The sequence below is a fragment of the Triturus cristatus genome, chromosome 11 (genome assembly GCF_964204655.1).
Source record: "Triturus cristatus chromosome 11, aTriCri1.1, whole genome shotgun sequence".
Lineage (NCBI taxonomy): Eukaryota > Metazoa > Chordata > Amphibia > Caudata > Salamandridae > Triturus > Triturus cristatus.
In genome coordinates, this window is record NC_140594.1 from 189,428,617 (window position 1) to 189,448,774 (window position 20,158).

Below are 20,158 nucleotides of genomic sequence, written 5' to 3' on the forward strand. Positions count from 1 at the left end.
GCCATCCAAACAAGAGGTCAGTATTGTTGCACCACTCCTCATTTAGAATCTCAAGTTCTTTTTCTGAAAACTTCAGTATTCTTTTCCTTCCCCTGACTCCTTCTCTGTGTCTTGGCTGGCCATTGCTGAGGTGGAAAGATGTGGCTTGTGGTCCAAGTCGCAGTTTGCGCAAGCAGCTTTTCAGTACCTCCACTGCTTTCCCTGCTTGAAATGAGAAGCACTTTCTGATTTTGAGGTCATTACACACAACCAGGAAGTGCTTTTCGGTCTTTGTGGTCACATTTGCAATTTTCAACCCGGGTTGCAATTTTAGTAATCACAAATTGCGATTACCTAATTAAAGAAGCAACAAATCCTAAAAATAGCTATTGGGAGATCTCAAATCAGTACTTTCATACATCTAGAAGTTAGATCTTGGAAAATAATTGACTAATAGGAAGTACTAAGACCACTAGTCTATGCTCACAAGGTATACAGGAACACCTGATTTGAGTATATTCTGTTCCATTACATAGAAAGAACATATTTAGCTCCCAAATTGCTCAAAAACATATATGCACAAGCAGTCCCTCACCATTCCCCATGCTTTTCCATTGCTCTCCCTCAGCTACCAGTCCATTTTTTTAGTTTTAAATGTATTTAGGAGAGTGCAGGAGCTGCAATATGCTAGGTTGCATATTTTATTTATTCTTTTTAACATACTGCTCCAAGATGAGTGTCCACCATCTTCCAACAGTAAATTAAAAAAAAAAAGATGTTGGCTGCTTTATGACGCATTAGTTTGCATGTGTGATATTGCACATGCGTGTATAGCCATTTCTTTTCCCTTTGCCAAGTGAGATGTATGTGAGGGTATTGGGAGGACATTAAATTGATCAGCATGGTTGCATGTGGAAGTTACCGGGACTGTGCTTTAAATAAGGAACTAAATAACAAGTGTTATCACATACTGCAACTACACCTGTTTACACAGGTAGAAATGGCTTGGCTGACCCAGACAGGACTTGAATCCAGGATCTGCAGGTTTCACACACCTCGGAATAGCTGAATGTAGTTTCTGAGCTGTAATATTGATCATGTTCTGTGCCTTAAAGCGCCATCAGTTATGTTATTTCAGGTTTTATAAATAACTAAATACGAATTAAATACAAAATACTCCTCCATGCAGTGGCCCTCAATCCAATGAGTCTCTTTACTGTTCAAATAACCACTGTAGAACTTCATTCCTGGCATTCAGATCCTCAAACCTATCAACAGATATATTAAATTAGCTAGTTACAAGCGCTGCCAAATGTTCCTTCTGGAGAACATTCAGAAAAGAGATAACTGAATAAGTATAGCCAGCATCTGATATAAAAACACTAATGACCATCAGCTCTTGTACCTTAGCTTTTTTTCTCCTTGTCCGAAATTGCCTACGTGCTGTTTTGCTTTCTCTGTAATTTGGTTGCAGTTAGGTTTGAAAGCATTTAGGAAAGTCTTTGGTCTGATTATGAAAGAATATGACAGAAGCAGTTGAACTAAAAATACCATAAAGGTCATGTTTGAATCCTTTTTTCCCATGTATAATCGAATGTTTTTGACAGCCTTTGTGTATTTTAAAAAGAACATTCAAGGCAAAGGAGAGCAACACATTCACAAACAAAGGTGGCTAAAAATATAATAATTTTCCTACAAAATTGAAGCAAAATAAATTATGTACAGCCCCAGTAAACAGTAAAATTACTCAGAGCATATTCAAAATACTCACAACCTTCTTTTCATGTGGACACCATTGTTCATGTAATCATGATGCATTCTGATGTTCTCTGCTGTACTTACCATGAATGTACTGAAACCAAAATGATCAATACAAGAAGGTGCCTCTTTTTGTTTGGTAACTCCCACTTTTTGCTGTTGGCATTGCTGGTTTTAGAACTCTGCACACTGGTGCACTGCAGTCCAGACTCAAGTGTATGTGCTCTAAACCTTAAAACATGATACAATCAGTTAATCTACAATTGACATAGTTAGCTTTAAAGTAAGGACATAGTATGTTGTGTAGGAAAATACACCAATGGCATGGAAAGTTAAAGCTAAAGAATGATGATAGATTCAACCCAGATCTGCGACTGGGGGTGATTGTCTGAAAAGTTTCAGCACTCTGTCCACCATCTCCTTGTGTTTGCTTTGATCGCCTTAAGTTGGCAGGGTATGCCCGGATGTGGGTCCCTTGCTCACTTTGCCACTGGATACAAGATAGCCCGGCTGATGAAGGGTGTTACCCAGAAACCGGTCCCAAGATGCTTGTTTCCGGTTCAGGGAAGACCCGGCTTGGCAGTTCGGGCTGGACTGTTCCCATGAGGCACAGGGTCAAGACTCATTTGCATATAGTTGGGTCTGAACTGAGGTGGCGAAGTTAGCTAATGAATTTTGATGGATTCAACCCAGATCTGCGACTGGGGGTGATTGTCTGAAAAGTTTCAGCACTCTGTCCACCATCTCCTTGTGTTTGCTTTGCTCGCCCTAAGTTGGCAGGGTATGCCCAGACGTGGGTCCCTTGCTCACTTTGCCACTGGATTCAAGCTAGCCTGGCTGATGAAGGGTGTTACCCAGAAACCGGTCCCAGGATGCTTGTTTCCGGTTCAGGGAAGACCTGGCTTGGCAGTTTGGGCTGGACTGTTCCCATGAGGCACAGGGTCAAGACTGATTTGCATATAGCTGGGTCTGAAATGAGGTGGCGAAGTGAGCTAAAGAATGATGATGGATTCCACCCAGATTTGTGACTGGGGGTGAGTGTCTGAAAAGTTTCTGCACTCCGTCCACCATCTCCATGTGTTCGCTTTATATGTTACCCCTAAATGAGCCTTATAGCCCACAAGGCAGGGTGTCCCTAGTGTTCAAAAGTGTTACATGCAAGAAGGTAATGCTGGCATGTAGCTACAGTGACTAGCCTCTATGTCTATTTCCACTGTTAGTGCTGTAGCTGTCCTAGGAGAAATACTAAAGTTCAGAATACAATCAAAAACCTGCTGACTTTGGATTGGGGTGAGTTACAGGGATGATTAAACCACTATTTATAGTACTTATTAAAATACAATTTATTGGTTAAGTCAGACAGTTTAGTAAATAATTAGTGAAAGTAGCTTTTAAAAAGTTACACTTTACATGCCTGAACCTCCCGTAAGATAATTAGCATCAGGCTGCTGTCAGTGCTTTCCCTTAATAAGGTGTAAGAACTTCTCCCAGAGCAGAAATAATGGTTTAAGCCTTTTCACAGGCATACCTGAGTGTGAGGCATGTGACACTGGATGAGACCTGACCATTCATATTTAAGTGTGAATGAAGACCTGGGGAAGGGAAAGCTTTTGTTCCATAGTCCCTCTGTCTCTAGTGGGAGAGGGAGCTTTCCCCAGAAACAGTTTGGTGTAGCTGAAGAGGAGGGGCATGCTCCTTTACCTAAACTCATCCCTAGCTGACACACAAGCTTCCTTAAGGGGCAAAAGATTCTGCCATGTTGGATATGCCCCTGAAAAGTGCACTGTGAGATAGTTTGCAGTAAGTCAAACAGGATTTGCTGCAAAAGTGAGAAGGGTTGCCCTTTAGAACTTTGTTCTCATTGGTTAGGTAGGGTCCAGTAGTCATCCCCATCAACTGACTAGGGAAACCTACAAAGCTGGCACCTCATCCATAGTTCATCAGAACACTCTGGACCGGCGGCAGAACAGAAGAGGACTGGTTCTGCTGATTGAGACCTTTGTAAGGGCAAGCTGGGAGTTCTGAATATAGCCTGGGAGGAACCAGTCTTAAAAACTTTGTAATTCTTCCCGCACTCATAGCATAGCATTGCTTTACGGCCCTTTCAAAAGTCATTGGCCCCAAAATGACTTTAGTGGGCCAGGTCTGTTATTTCAACGTGAGAGTGGTTTGTGGGATTAGCCTGTTACCTTTAAACAACAAACTTTCTTTTTCTCCCAGTTGCTCCTTAAAGCTCCAGTAAGACCACAATTCATTCATATCCATGATTTCCCTTATTGGAATTTAGTTGTTTTGGTGCGATTGTGCACATTAAAATGTTCTCCTTTTATATAAATGAGTTGTGTGATTTTTATTATGTTGTGTCTTGACTTTTTAACTGTTTTGCTACTGCTAAATGCTTTCCTAAGCTAAGCCTGTCTGCTCTCTGCCATACCTTCGGGGGATGATACCTTGCCTAAATTATTGAAACTGCGTTGTACCATAACACGTTTGTGGCCTTATTACTTATGGTGGGTGTTAGACCTGACATCCTTGGCGTGGGTTTTTCCCCTATCTTTTGCCTCTGCTACATGGATTTTTGATGCTGTGCTGGATTTCGTTTTGCTGGTTTAGATGCTTTGGACACTCTGCCACTGCTAATCAGTGCCAGAGTGTAAGTGCTCCCTGTGTAAAATATCGTATTGATTGGATATACCTGATTGGCATATCTGTATCACCATGAAGTCCCTAGTAAAGTGCACTGTGTGTGCCAGGGCTGGTGATGACAGATGCTACTAGTGGGTCTGCAGCGCTGATTGCGCCACCCACCTGTGTAGCCCTAAAACAGTGTCTCAGGCCTGCCGCCGCAGGCCTGCCTGCAGTCTCCGGACTGCCATGTCCTCCTGGCCAGTGTCCACACTGACCGGGCCTAACCCTTCCCTTTTCGTACACATCAGTCATCCCTATGGAAGGCCCAAGGTACCCCCCTGGGCAGGGTGCAGTGTATGTAGAAGGTAGAGCATGTACTAGTGCAGGTAACATGTTCTGGTAGTGAACACCGGCCATTTTGTGTGTTCACTACTGCAAGGTTATCTTGTTCCATAGGCTAACATGAGGGAGGCGGGTGCCAATGGCTATCCGCCTATCTTCTCATACGAACAAGATAAGACATGAGTGTTTGATATCCCTGAGCTCAGCATTTAATAACACATCTTTTAGGAGAGATTGTTTTTAAATCCTGAGTTGGAGAACAGTACTTTTTAGAGAGTAGCTGTTCTCTTGTCTGACCCTTCTGTGTGCCTGGGCGCGCTTGTGGATTGACTGTCTGGTTTGAGAGTGACAGGGGCTGGGGATCCCCCGGGAGGTTGGCTGAGTCAGCCCTCTGCTGAATGGCGACAATCGCAAGGAGAGTGGAGGGAGGAGATAGCACCTGGGAGTGAATAGGGCTGTGCCTGCCTGCCACTCTGCTGGCTCCACCTCCTGCTGGGCGGCTGACGACCTTGCCCCTCGCTCTGAAAAGAATGTAGAAGCCAGGAAAACAAAGTGCTCCAGCAACACCCAGAACTGGATCAGACCGGGCTCAGGACCCACTTGCACAAAGACTTCTAGGGGTATAAGTACAAGACCCCTGACAACAGATTTTTAGATTCGACCATCGAGAGGAACCTCTGCTGAAAGACGGACCGCCGAAGAACCAAAGGAAGATTGCCGTGCTGTGTGCTCTAAAGGCTGACCTGTTCTGGCGTACAACTGAAGCTAAGGAGAAGAAGGGGTCCTGCTGTGTGCTGACCCTATTCACTTGACCAAACAAGACTTTGCTGTGTGCTGTGTCTTCAACTGAATCTCCAAGGGCCTGAGAAGAGCTGGCCTCCTGTTTCGCAACCCAGGGATAGAAAGGTTGCCAAGAACTCAAGACTCTGCTGTGTCCCACCTGCGCTGCTGTGTGCCGCAGGGACCGTGGACTGTTCTACCAAGCTTCTCAACATCTGCCTGTGAGGTGGGCTGGCTGCTCTCTGTCTTGCTGGAGAGTACCGCACCGAGCCGGGCCCGACACCGGTTGCCGCATCAAGAAGATCGACGTGCTCATCGGCACGTGCTTTGCCGCGACCCGGAGGCCTGAAACAGATCGAGAGTCGTATTTCCCTGCTCTACGAAGCCGCGCTGTGAGTGGCTGACTCCGGTGACGTCGACATCATCACTGGGGGCTCGTCGAGGGAGTTGTGGAATCCTTGCACCGAACAGCCCGAGGAGCGCTTGTACAACGAGCGCAGTGACACCGCCGGAGCAACGTAGCTGCCTAAAATATCGAGAGCCTACAAACTGATTCATTCTCAGTGAGTATCGAATCACTCAAGAGACTAGAGACTATCGTCTGACGATCCCGACCAACCAAGAAAGCGAATATTGTGTAAACCTGTGATGCTTGATTTCAACTGCGGAAGCTAGATAAAGATATATTATTTTTTATATAACTCACCTGTGTGGTCTAAGTTTGTGGTGTGCGGAGGGGGGATCATTGTGGTGTCTACGTGCAAATACCTTACACATTGCCTTGGGGATAAGCCTGTCTGCTCGAGCCAAGCTACCTAGAGGGTGAGCAGGGGTTATCTACCGTGTGTGTCCCTATACCCTGACTAGAAGCAAGGGTCCCTATTTGGTCTAAGTTGTACACCTCTGCCAACTAGAGACCCCCAGATCTAACATTGGTGGTCAGCGGTGCGGATTAGAACCAGTATTTGCACTTGACCTGCAGTGATTCTTCGTACATCACTAATCTAGTAAGCAGTTGCATCGCACAAAGTTTTTGCGAAGACTATTCTTGGAGGATCGACGAAGCATCATGTCTCTGAATGGAGTAGGTGAAGAGTCGGAATTGCAATTCGAAGTGAAAAAGTTGCTCGAATATAAGAAGGAGCAACTCAAGCAATTCTGCAAGCAGCTTGGATGCCCAGCGAAGGGCAGCGCCAACAAGACGGAGCTACAGAAAGCTCTAAGGGCCTGGTGGGAGGACAAGAATGGCGCAACCGAGGAAACTACTGAAGGAGATGGCACACCGGAGCACGGATTTGGATCCGATGATCTGCCAGTGAATAGGCCAGCGTCTAGGGCTGGCAGCGCCCATTCCAGTAGGAGCCTCTCTCCAGAGGAGCTGGAGGAAAACCAGAGGGTTAGAGCCCATGAGATTGAACTTTTTAAGCTCAAAGCTCAAGCGGAAGAAAGGAAACTGCGCCTTGACAGTGAGAAAGAGGCGGAGGAGAGGAGGAATGCTCTCGCTTTGGAAGAGAAGAAACTCCAGTTGGCTCATGAGTTGAGCATGAGGGAGCTGGACATTAAAGCCAAACAAGTGGCGTCCAGTCCGAATGGTGGCAGCGCACAACCAGTACAGGCGGGTAAAGTATACATACCGAAAGATTTGGTGCAGAATTATCAGAGGGGTGAGGATATCTATGCATGGTTTAGATCCTACGAGCTCGCCTTAAAGATGAATGAAGTGCCTGAGAAGAGTTGGGGAGCGGGTTTGTGGAAGCATTTTGAGGCCTCTGGGAGGGATGTCTTAGCACCCTTAGAAGCAGCAGGGACCTTAACCTACCCCACGATGAAGGAGGCCTTATGCCTCAGGTATGGGCTTACACCAGAACAGTACCGCCAGAAGTTTAGGAACTTCAAGAAACTTGATTCGAGTACGTGGGTGGAGTGTGTGAGTATGTACACGCGTGCACTGGAAGGTTGGATAAAGGGCAGCAAAGTTACTGATTATGTGGGGTTGTGTCACTTGATCAGTTGGGAGCACTTGAGTAGTCTATGTGTTCCAGAGCTGCGCCAGCATCTTTTAGACAGCAAGTTAACTGATCCCAGTGAGCTTGCTAAAGAGGCGGACCGCTGGACTAGCACCAGGGTCAACAAAGGGGTGGTAAGTATGCCAGCCAAGGGTGGACAGGGTCCCCAGCAGAAAGGTGGGGAGGACAAGGGTAACAGTAAGGAGTTCTCTAAAGGGCCCCAAAACAGTTCCCAGGAGAAGGAGTCCCAAGCCCCCAAGCCGAAGAGGTCTTGGCCCCCGAAGGGCAACAGACCACCGCCTACTTGCTATGCTTGTAGGGAAGTGGGGCACATCACCCCTAAGTGTCCCAAGAAATCCCCAGCACCAGCTGCTGCTCCAGTCCCAGGGTTAGCTAGTGTAGCTTTGGGAGGGGATTTGATTTCCAGTGGGGAAGAGGGAGTAGCTATGATGACCCTTGTCTCGTTAGGAGACCAAGAGATGGTCCAGGATACCTTGATACCCGCTAACACGAAGAAATATGCGCAAAAGGTGACCATCAATGGGAGGGAGATAGAGGCTCTGAGAGACACCGGGGCTAGTGTGACATCTGTCAGGTGTCAGTGGGTGTCTGAAGAGCAAGTCATTCCCAATGTGCTCCGCCCAGTAGTGGCAGCTGACACTTCAGTTCGCCTCTGCAAGATGGCGCGTGTTCCCTTTACATGGGGGGGAGTCTCTGGTACCTTGGAAGTCTGTGTCAGTGATGCCTTGCCGGTAGATTGTCTGTTGGGTAACGACCTGGAGAGTTCTCCATGGAAGGACGTAGAGCACAGAACTCACTTGGAGATGTTAGGACTGCCAGCGTGGATCTGTGTATCCACACGTGCCATGACAGCCAGTAAGGGTGAATTAGTAGAACTGGAGCCTGGAATGATGGCCCAGGAACCTGCCAGGAGAGGAAGGGGCAGAGGGCGCGGGAAACCGGCCCCCGCTGTTCCCACGGTCCAGGAGGAAGCAGAACCTGAGGGGGATGCCCTGGAACCTACAGGGGAGCAGGTGGCCGAACTGGGGGAGTTGCCTGAGCTGACCCATTGGCAGCAAGAGGGTGGCCCCTCCAGGGAGGAATTCTGCCAGGCTCAGAAGGAGTGCCCTTCTCTCGTCGGTGTGCGGCAGCAGGCTGCAGACCAGGCAGCAGGCCTAGGGTCCAAGGAACATTTGATTTACTGGGAGGATGACTTACTGTATAGTGAGCCTAAGTTCGCTGAGCCCGGTGCAGCCCGTGTGCTGGTGGTACCCGAGCGCTTCAGGAACTTCTTACTGGGTCTGGCTCACGACGTGCCTCTCGCAGGACATCTGGGGCAAGACAAGACCTATCACAGGCTTGTCACCCACTTCTACTGGCCCCAGATGAAGAAGCACGTCGGTACCTTTTGTAAGTCTTGCCAAACCTGTCAAGCCAGTGGTAAGATCAGAGGGAAGTGCGTGGCGCCCCTCCAGCCGTTTCCTGTAGTGAGCACCCCTTTCGAGCGGGTGGGCATTGATATCGTAGGGCCCCTGGATCCCAAGACCGCCTTAGGCAACAGGTTTATCCTGGTCTTGGTGGATCACGCCACTCGGTACCCGGAAGCAGTCCCTCTCAGGACAATCACAGCACCCGTGGTGGGCCGTGCATTGATGGGGATCTTTTCCCGTGTGGGGTTCCCCCGAGAGGTGGTCTCCGACCGGGGTACCAACTTCATCTCTAGGTATATGAAGTCTCTGTGGGAGGAGTGTGGAGTAACTTATAAGTTCACCACTCCTTACCACCCTCAAGGAAATGGGTTGGTTGAAAGGTTCAACCGCACCCTGAAAGGTATGATTATGGGCCTAGCGGAGCCCATGAGACGGAAGTGGGACGTCTTGTTACCATGCCTGTTGTTTGCCTACAGGGAGGTGCCTCAGAAGTCCTTAGGGTTCATCCCCTTTGAACTGCTGTACGGCCACCCTGTTAGAGGACCTCTCACACTGGTGAAGGAGGGGTGGGAGAAATCCCGTGGGAAAACCCCCCAGGATGTGTTCAGCTATGTGCTGGCCATCCGCAACCAGACGCAGCGCTTCAGGAAGCTCGCTCAGGAGAACCTAGAAGCCAGCCAGGAGGAGATGAAAAGATGGTACGACCAGAATACCACTCTGGTAGAATTTCATCCCGGGCAGAAAGTGTGGGTGATGGCGCCGGTGGAGCCTTGTGCGCTCCGTGACAAGTGGACCGGGCCATATGAGGTGGTAGAGCGCAAGAGTGAGGTGACCTACCTGATCAACATGAAGCCTCCTAGGCAGCCCCTTAGAGTCTTGCATGTGAACCGCCTCAAACCCCACTTCGAGAGGTCTGAAGTGACGATGCTCATGGCTACAGACGACGGTGGGGAGGAGGATAGTGATCCTCTCCCTGACCTCCTGGCAACCAAGGAGCAAGACGGGTCAGTGGATGGTGTGGTCCTCTCGCCCACCCTGACCCCCGAGCAGCAGAGAGACTGTCGCCAGGTGTTGGGTCAGTTTGCCTCCCTGTTCTCCCTGACACCAGGTGTCACCAATTGGTGCGTCCATGATGTGGACACTGGAGATAGCCTACCTGTGAAACAGAAGTTTTACAGAGTAGCTGACAAGGTCAGGGCCAGCATCAAGGAAGAAGTTTCCAAGATGTTGGCGTTAGGGGTAATTGAGCCCTCTAGCAGTCCCTGGGCTAGCCCAGTGGTCCTCGTTCCCAAGAAATCTGCTACACCCGGTGGCCCGTCAGAACTTCGGTTTTGCGTGGACTACCGTGGGCTCAATGCGGTCACCAAGACTGACGCGCACCCCATCCCCAGAGCTGATGAGCTCGTGGATCGGTTAGGAGCTGCCCGGTACCTCAGCACCTTCGATTTGACTTCAGGGTACTGGCAGATTGCCTTAACTGACGGGGCAAAGGAGAGGTCGGCATTTTCAACGCCAGAGGGGCACTTCCAGTTTCGAGTCATGCCCTTTGGATTGAAAAATGCCCCTGCCACCTTCCAAAGACTGGTCAACCGGGTACTGACCGGGCTGGAGCAATTCAGCGCCGCGTACCTGGATGACATTGCTGTGTTCAGCTCCACTTGGGAGGAACACTTGCAACACCTCTGTGAAGTGTTGAGGGCGCTGCAGAAGGCAGGCCTCACTATCAAGGCCAGTAAGTGCCAGATAGGGCAGGGATCAGTGGTGTATTTGGGACATCAGGTGGGGAGCGGCCAGGTGGCGCCCCTACAGGCGAAGATCGATACCATTCTGGCTTGGGAACCCCCCAAGACGCAGACAGAGGTGAGAGCCTTTCTAGGACTCACCGGGTATTACAGACGGTTCATCAAGGGATACGGCACCATTGTTGCCCCCTTGACGGAACTAACCTCTAGAAATCAGCCCAGGAAAGTGAATTGGACCGAGGCCTGTCAAACTGCTTTTGATGCCCTGAAAACTGCAATGTGCACAGCACCGGTGCTTAAGGCGCCTGACTTTTCAAGTGAGTTCGTAGTGCAGACAGACGCTTCAGAGCAAGGCGTGGGAGCAGTACTCTCACAGATGGACGACGAGGGCGGGGACCAACCCGTAGCTTTCATTAGTAGGAGGCTACTTCCCAGGGAACAGAGGTGGAGCGCTATTGAAAGGGAAGCATTTGCTGTGGTCTGGGCCCTGAAGAAGCTGAGGCCCTACCTGTTTGGGACTCACTTCCGTGTTCAGACCGACCACAGGCCCCTCAGATGGTTAATGCAGATGAGGGGTGAGAATACAAAACTGCTGAGGTGGTCCATCTCCCTACAGGGAATGGACTTTACGGTGTAACACCGACCCGGTACAGAGCACGCCAATGCTGATGGTCTGTCCAGGTTTTTCCGCCTTAGCGATGAGAACTCCCAAGAGGGTGGGTAGTTCTCCCCGCTTTCAGCTGGAGGGGACACGTGTTAGACCTGACATCCTTGGCGTGGGTTTTTCCCCTATCTTTTGCCTCTGCTACATGGATTTTTGATGCTGTGCTGGATTTCGTTTTGCTGGTTTAGATGCTTTGGACACTCTGCCACTGCTAATCAGTGCCAGAGTGTAAGTGCTCCCTGTGTAAAATATCGTATTGATTGGATATACCTGATTGGCATATCTGTATCACCATGAAGTCCCTAGTAAAGTGCACTGTGTGTGCCAGGGCTGGTGATGACAGATGCTACTAGTGGGTCTGCAGCGCTGATTGCGCCACCCACCTGTGTAGCCCTAAAACAGTGTCTCAGGCCTGCCGCCGCAGGCCTGCCTGCAGTCTCCGGACTGCCATGTCCTCCTGGCCAGTGTCCACACTGACCGGGCCTAACCCTTCCCTTTTCGTACACATCAGTCATCCCTTTGGAAGGCCCAAGGTACCCCCCTGGGCAGGGTGCAGTGTATGTAGAAGGTAGAGCATGTACTAGTGCAGGTAACATGTTCTGGTAGTGAACACCGGCCATTTTGTGTGTTCACTACTGCAAGGTTATCTTGTTCCATAGGCTAACATGAGGGAGGCGGGTGCCAATGGCTATCCGCCTATCTTCTCATACGAACAAGATAAGACATGAGTGTTTGATATCCCTGAGCTCAGCATTTAATAACACATCTTTTAGGAGAGATTGTTTTTAAATCCTGAGTTGGAGAACAGTACTTTTTAGAGAGTAGCTGTTCTCTTGTCTGACCCTTCTGTGTGCCTGGGCGCGCTTGTGGATTGACTGTCTGGTTTGAGAGTGACAGGGGCTGGGGATCCCTCGGGAGGTTGGCTGAGTCAGCCCTCTGCTGAATGGCGACAATCGCAAGGAGAGTGGAGGGAGGAGATAGCACCTGGGAGTGAATAGGGCTGTGCCTGCCTGCCACTCTGCTGGCTCCACCTCCTGCTGGGCGGCTGACGACCTTGCCCCTCGCTCTGAAAAGAATGTAGAAGCCAGGAAAACAAAGTGCTCCAGCAACACCCAGAACTGGATCAGACCGGGCTCAGGACCCACTTGCACAAAGACTTCTAGGGGTATAAGTACAAGACCCCTGACAACAGATTTTTAGATTCGACCATCGAAAGGAACCTCTGCTGAAAGACGGACCGCCGAAGAACCAAAGGAAGATTGCCGTGCTGTGTGCTCTAAAGGCTGACCTGTTCTGGCGTACAACTGAAGCTAAGGAGAAGAAGGGGTCCTGCTGTGTGCTGACCCTATCCACTTGACCAAACAAGACTTTGCTGTGTGCTGTGTGCTGTGTCTTCAACTGAATCTCCAAGGGCCTGAGAAGAGCTGGCCTCCTGTTTCGCAACCCAGGGATAGAAAGGTTGCCAAGAACTCAAGACTCTGCTGTGTCCCACCTGCGCTGCTGTGTGCCGCAGGGACCGTGGACTGTTCTACCAAGCTTCTCAACATCTGCCTGTGAGGTGGGCTGGCTGCTCTCTGTCTTGCTGGAGAGTACCGCACCGAGCCGGGCCCGACACCGGTTGCCGCATCAAGAAGATCGACGTGCTCATCGGCACGTGCTTTGCCGCGACCCAGGGGCCTGAAGCAGATCGAGAGTCGTATTTCCCTGCTCTACGAAGCCGCGCTGTGAGTGGCTGACTCCGGTGACGTCGACATCGTCACTGGGGGCTCGTCGAGGGAGTTGTGGAATCCTTGCACCGAACAGCCCGAGGAGCGCTTGTACAACGAGCGCAGTGACACCGCCGGAGCAACGTAGCTGCCTAAAATATCGAGAGCCTACAAACTGATTCATTCTCAGTGAGTATCGAATCACTCAAGAGACTAGAGACTATCGTCTGACGATCCCGACCAACCAAGAAAGCGAATATTGTGTAAACCTGTGATGCTTGATTTCAACTGCGGAAGCTAGATAAAGATATATTATTTTTGATATAACTCACCTGTGTGGTCTAAGTTTGTGGTGTGCGGAGGGGGGATCATTGTGGTGTCTACGTGCAAATACCTTACACATTGCCTTGGGGATAAGCCTGTCTGCTCGAGCCAAGCTACCTAGAGGGTGAGCAGGGGTTATCTACCGTGTGTGTCCCTGTACCCTGACTAGAAGCAAGGGTCCCTATTTGGTCTAAGGTGTACACCTCTGCCAACTAGAGACCCCCAGATCTAACAGTGGGGTCTCATCCACCCCAATTAATATTTACAGTCAGCTATTTTGTTCATTTCTTGTTTTGTTTGTAGTCTTTCCATACCACCAAGCATGCTGTTGACTCACAACAGGCAACTGTTCTGGCTTATACACCTGGCTGTATTCGATTCTTGATGACATTTCACTGAAAGGCTCTGTGAAAAACCATGTGTCACATAGTAAAAGGTCAATGGGGGCCTAAAGGGCTGGCTTAGGTAAAACTACAGTTCAAACAGTGGACACCACCTCTTGCTACTGTTTTTACAATTTAGTTTTTTGAATTTAAGCTGGTACTTTCTCTTACAGTTCTTTGCATTTAACATTTTTTAAATGATTTAAAGTGTGTCAATACACAACTTATTGTGCACTTTTTCCACATTCTTTAAAAAAAACAGGCACAAAAAGCTGATGGAAGGAGTGAATTTGGGAAATCAAGAATAACCAATTAAAAATAAAAGGTGAGTTTAAAAATCACAAAGTCGATTGTCATTTTTAAAGTGATTCTTGATTTTAGCTTTAAACACTGAATGGTACTGCAAACAACATGTCCTGGATCCCATCACTGACCCCAATGTAAGAAAATGGAGATATTAGTTAAGGGGGCCGGGGTGACCAACCTCAAATAATAAACCACATCCTTTTTAGGGTAGAGCAGTAAAGTCACTGAATTAACCTGCGCTAAACCCAGAGGCAACATATAAATTATGTGTGCAGTACCAGAACACTAATAAAGTCAAAACACAACACTAGAAAAATCACAAACCGATTTAGAAAAATAAGGTAACTTTTAGTAAATATAATGACAACAAAATTACAAAAATCCCAAAAAGGGAAATGGAGATATGAGATGAGTTGTTAAGGTTCAAAAAGTGTTAAGCAGCAACCGCAGTCAACTCGTCATGGTAGACTGGGACCTTAGTGCAATTTAAGGTCGACTGTGAAGGTTCGTGGGTTTGCTTCAGAAACCAGGTTTGACCTGGTCAAAAGTTTTACCTTTGGACTTAGGGCCTGATTTAGATCTCCGCAGATGGGTTACTCCGTCAGCCTAAATATAAATCCCATAGGACATAATGGGATTTATATTTCAGGGGACAGGATATCCATAACCGTTGTGAGAGAGTAACCCGTCTGCCGAGACCTAAATCAGGCCCTTATTCTCGGAAATGAAAGGAAAAAATACTCACTGGGCTGTGGCAGCAGGCTGTAGTCGAGGAGGGTTCCACAATGTCAGATAGCTGCTGGACGAGGTCTCGTAAGCAATTGACTTTTGGTGGAAAAACTCAGAGCAGGAGAAATTTTAATTTCTCGCCCTGAGAAGGTCCCTCTCTGGCTGGTCTCTTATGGCACCTTCGCCCGGTGAAGATTTCTGTGTTCAGAATTTTTTGGAGCTCTGATTTCTATAGCGGGTTAAGGTTGCAGGCTGTACCAGCCAAAATAGGTTCCCACAAGGCCAGATACTTTCCAGAATTGGATTTGCTCCTGTGGAAAATCTGAAAGCAGAGAAAACCTGAATCTTGAGCCCTGCTGTAACACACTTTCGTTGGATTGGCTTAGCAGGTTTGTCACGGTCCTCCGGTCATCTCAGGAGCCAAAAGGTTTCTATGATCTAGGTTTCTCAGGATGGTAGGAGGAGTACACTTTGACACAACCCAAGATTCCAGGACCTCAGAAACAGCAGTTGGGGGTCAAGACTCACTCCAGCATCACAAACAATAACATAAATAACTGGATCTACCCCTCTAGTGAGGACCCTGTACTTAAACTAGAGAGATCAAGGTTAACTAGATCCTTGTATATACACTAATTCTATGGTGGGAAAGGGAAGATAAAACTATTGTCAGTAATAGGGGCAAAGAGCCTGGGATAAAGTTATGCTATCCATAGGTTGCCATAACAAAATTATAAGGGAAACACCCCTATGGAAAGGATAGAACCTGATAGAAGTTGCCAAGATGTAAACGCTTTAAAGCATGGAACACCATAGGCGTATCAAAAATAGAGAATTTGCTCAAAAGTTGATCCTTTAAATCCTATCTGAGACTCCAACAGGAATATGATTAAACCAGAACCAGAACTTTAAATGCTCTCAACTGAAACATGAACTCCTAGCAGAGGATGGGGGCGCTCCTGGGAAACACCCCCATGGAAGGTAGAATATTGCTCGAATGAGCTGGGTGGGGGTAGAGTCTTACACCTACAAAACACTCATTTATTAAACATGCCAGATGGACTTGTGAAACTAAGGATTAAATGGGAGAAGGACGTGGGTGCATTAATGACATAGACTGGAAGGTTGCATTGATACACCCACAGGAGATTGCAAAACAAGCAAAGTTATACCTCATCCAGTTAAAAGTTCTGGGTGTATTATAATAGAGGCAGACTTCATAAAATGGGATGTGTGCTGACCCCAACATATCTGAAGTGTAGCAAAGACGATGGAATGTTTATACATTGTGGGTCTGTGAGATAGTGCAAACTTACTGGAGACTAATTGTAGAAGTGAATTACATCCTGGACTTTGAGATCCCTACGTCACCCAGGTTTATTATCATGGGAATCCCAACTGACATTGTTTTAGAGAGACCCAAGCATATATTCTGAGTACTGGGACTAATATTCACCGAGAGTGGTCTTGTAGAAATGTAGGGATACCAATTTAATCCTACAAGAATAGACTGGCATCACGATAGAGACATGTACATGGAAGATGAAAAGGTGACATGTGAAGCCAGCAGATATCGCAGCAAATTTCACAAGGTTTGGGAAGATGGCTGAATTTCTATGGACTGGGAGAGGCACTAGAAAGGGGGGCAATCCAGATAATGGGGAAGAGGAGATCCAAATGGTATAGCAGACATTGAACCTATAAATATATAACCTATAAATAGGGGAGAGGATGTGGTCCGTCGGCTTAAACTGCCGACTTTGGTGCTGGAAACCAGAGTTCGAGCCTTGAGGTTGCGTCCACATCCTGTGATTCTGGGCAAATCACTTAATCTCCCGTGCCTGAATGTGTAATGTAAATATGGTGCTCATATAAAGCACTCCAATACCTTCGGGTCGAGTTCGCACTATATAAATATGCAAAAATGTTTTTTTTTTAAAACCCTAATCAGTCCTAGAGACCCTGTGCCACTGACACTGTGGGTACTAATCATGAATACAGTAGACAAATGTAATGCGCCCTATTTCTGTTTAAGTTAAATTCTCCCATGCTGGGAACGACCTATGACACACTGTTCTTTTTTATTTTTTTTAATTTTTTTATTTTAGATTTAATGCAAGGAACAATCACATTTCAACATATCCAAAGCAATGTCTAGGTGGGGATCACAACCATCAAATACAACATAGAAATAGAACAGATTAGCAGGGCAACGTTCTTCAAAAAAAGAAAAAAAAAAAAGGAAACCAGGCGGCGCGGGCACCGAGAGCCCAAATAAACTTAACAATCGAGCAGACCCAGTACTAAGTATTAATCAAAGAGGATTATGTAACAGAATATACCCTATTTTACAGACTCTTCAATCCATTCTGCAATTGGGGACCAAATTTTTAACCCCTTTGCTTTTTTTCTAAATCCCTTTGTCTTATAGATTGCCGCTTCCAAATTGAAGGTCGCCAGAAGTCTGGCCCTCCAAACGAGAAATGACGGGGGATCAGGGGAGATCCAGTTTGTCGTAATGCAGGCGCGCAGAATAGCCATACAAATAAACAGAAAAGAAATTATAGACTTCGATCTTATTTGCGCTTCAGCTTCTATTTTAATTCCTAACAACACCATCTCCCCAGTAATACATACTGGTGATCCCAGTACTACTGCCAAAAAGGATTGAATTGAGGATAGGAGATCCACCAATTTTGGACACAAGTAGAACATGTGGACAGCATCTGCAGCTAAAGTACCACACCTATTGCATTTAGTTCCTGCTCCTGTACCCCATTTAGAGATCTTACCCGGTGTATAGTATAAATCATAAATAACCATATAATGTTGTGCTCGCATCCTACCATTCATTAATATTTCGTTTGCCAAGGCAATAGAAGTATTTAATGCAATTCCCTCTATATTTAGCTTCCTTTCCCACCTTTCCTGACACTGCTGTAAGTCGTCAGGTAATAACTTTATCAAATTAGAGTAAAAAAAACAATAGGCATATTTTCCCCCAACTGGTCTATTAAAGGAATTTTTCTAAATTGATGCCTGCCATCTGGGGGTAATATATTGCAGAAGCTGCGTATTTGCAAGTATTTAAAAAAACAATGTTTTGATAAGCCATATTGTAGTTTTAGCTCTGTAAAAGATAAAAATTGACCATCTGGACAGAGATCTCCCAAACGGGAGATCCCCTTCTGCGTCTACCTAACACTAGTGAAATCTCGAAAAATTGGGGAAAGTATGCCTACAGCCTCAAAAGGGGTATAGGCATTTATTTTCGGAAGACCTAGAAGCCGCTTAACTCGCCTCCACATGGCAAAGGCGGCTTTATAAATTTAATTTTTTTTTTTTTATAATAACTGGGTTCCACAAATTTTATCAAGTAACAATTTGCCTTTTCACCCAATCCAAATTCATAAATTGATGGACTATGGCAGGGCAATAACTTGGCCCTTTGTCCAGCAACCAGGGGAGACATACATTTCAGCGCTGCCGCCCAATAATAAAAAAAAAATACGGAATCCCTCAGCCTCCCACAGTTCTGGGGAGCACCATCTTTGTGTATGCCCTTCTGTGCCTTTTGTGGTCCCATAAAAATCTAGAGCTAATGTTCTCCAGCCTTTTAAAATATATAGCTTGAAATTCAAGTGGGATAGTTCTAAACAGGTATAAAAGTTTAGGAAGCACCGGCATCTTTAAAACATTTGCCCTTCCATACAGGTGGAGATTGTTTATTCTCTTCAAGGCGGCCTTAGTTCTATCCAATACTGGGTTCAGATTAATTTCGGGAATTTTATTAACAGGTGAACACAACTTAATTCCCAAGTAGGTAACTTCCGAAAGAATGGGAATGCCGTCCGGAGGGTTACCCCCCACACATAAAATTTGGGTTTTGGTTAGGTTTAATTTGTAGCCAGACATAAAGCCATACTGTAGGGCCAGGTGCTCAGTCGTTGATAGAGCAGAAAGGATATCAGTAGTGACAATAACGATATCGTCTGCATAAGCCAACGCTCTATAATTGGTGTTAGCCACTACTACAGGTTTAATGTCATTAGACTGATTTAATTTAGATTTAAAAAAATCTATGTATAAGGCAAATAATAAAGGTGAGGAGGGACAGCCTTGCCGCGTTCCACGGCTAATTATGAAAGGTTCTGACTCTCTACCCGACAGTCGTATAGACGCAGTAGGTAATTGATACAGTAACTTGACAGCTTGAAGAATACCCGGACCGAATCCCTTAAAACGCAGTACCTCCCAAAGAAAAGGCCACGCCACCGTGTCGAATGCCTTCTTGGCATCCAACAGGATGATTACAATAGGGGTCTTCGTAGCTTCTGCCCAGTCCATCAAGGCTATTACACAGCGGATATGATCAGTCGTGTCGTGGCCAGGGATGAACCCATGCTGCAGAGATGAGACAAGGGTAGAAATCATACTCGCCAGACGAACAGCTAGAACTTTGGAGTAGATTTTGCTGTCAGCATTGATTAGTGAGATAGGTCTGTAGGAGGAAGGTAGCAAAGGAGGTTTGTCTTTTTTAAGAAATACTAGGATTATTGATTTCTGCCAGGACGGAGGGGGTAAACCCTTTTGGGTACTTAACAACGTTGCCAACAGTTCATTTTTTAAAACCGCAAAGAAGGTTCTAAAAACTTCCAAGGGGATCGCATCTGGGCATACCGCCTTGCCGACCGCAAGTGATAACATTGCTGCCTCCATTTCCTCAATAGAGATATCGGCCTCTAGCTCTTCTTTTTGATCTGGAGTTAATTTTAGGATCTCGGTATTTCCCCAGAACCCAGCAAATTTACTTTCTATATTAATAAGATCCTAATTTAGGCACAGCTGAGTATAAAAATCCTTAAAAATCTCCAAGACTTTCGCAGGTTCAGAATGGATTTGCCCAAATTCGTCCTGGATTGAGTCCACCCTCCTAGCGACCTCCTTCTGCCTTAGTCTTTTAGCGAGTAGGCGACCCGAATTTTCTCCCACCTCATATAAATCTGAATGATAAACCGCAATTTGGGCCGCTAACTTGGTAGCGAAGTTTTGATAGACCCTCATCTTCTGAACAGCCAAATCTTTTGCTATCTGATCAGAATCCTGAGTAGTAGTAAGAGCCGCCATGAACTTAACTTCTAACGTTCTCAGTTTATTAAGCACTTCCTCCTGTTCTGCCTTTATTCTGCGTTGTTTATTGATCAAATAACTAAGGGACTCCCCCCGCACCCCGGCCTTGAAAGCATCCCATATCATAGCACTTGAAGCAGATCCGCGATTCAATTAAAAAAATTCCACTATCCATTTAGAGATTTGCTCCTGATAAGCGGGATCAACCAATAACTGACGCTCAAATGTCCAGGTCTTAGGGGGCCTATACC

General features: G+C 46.8%; 1 long non-coding RNA gene across 2 annotated transcripts in view; it reads left to right on the plus strand.

Annotated features, from left to right (window-relative positions):
- Positions 1-14,032: 14,032 nt before the first annotated feature.
- Positions 14,033-20,158, plus strand: part of LOC146783890 (uncharacterized) — a 33,761-nt gene continuing 27,635 nt past the window's right edge. For both annotated transcript variants that reach the window (XR_014970618.1, XR_014970619.1), the window contains exon 1: positions 14,033-14,067. This is a non-coding gene — a long non-coding RNA (uncharacterized LOC146783890). The remainder of the gene's footprint in view (positions 14,068-20,158) is intronic.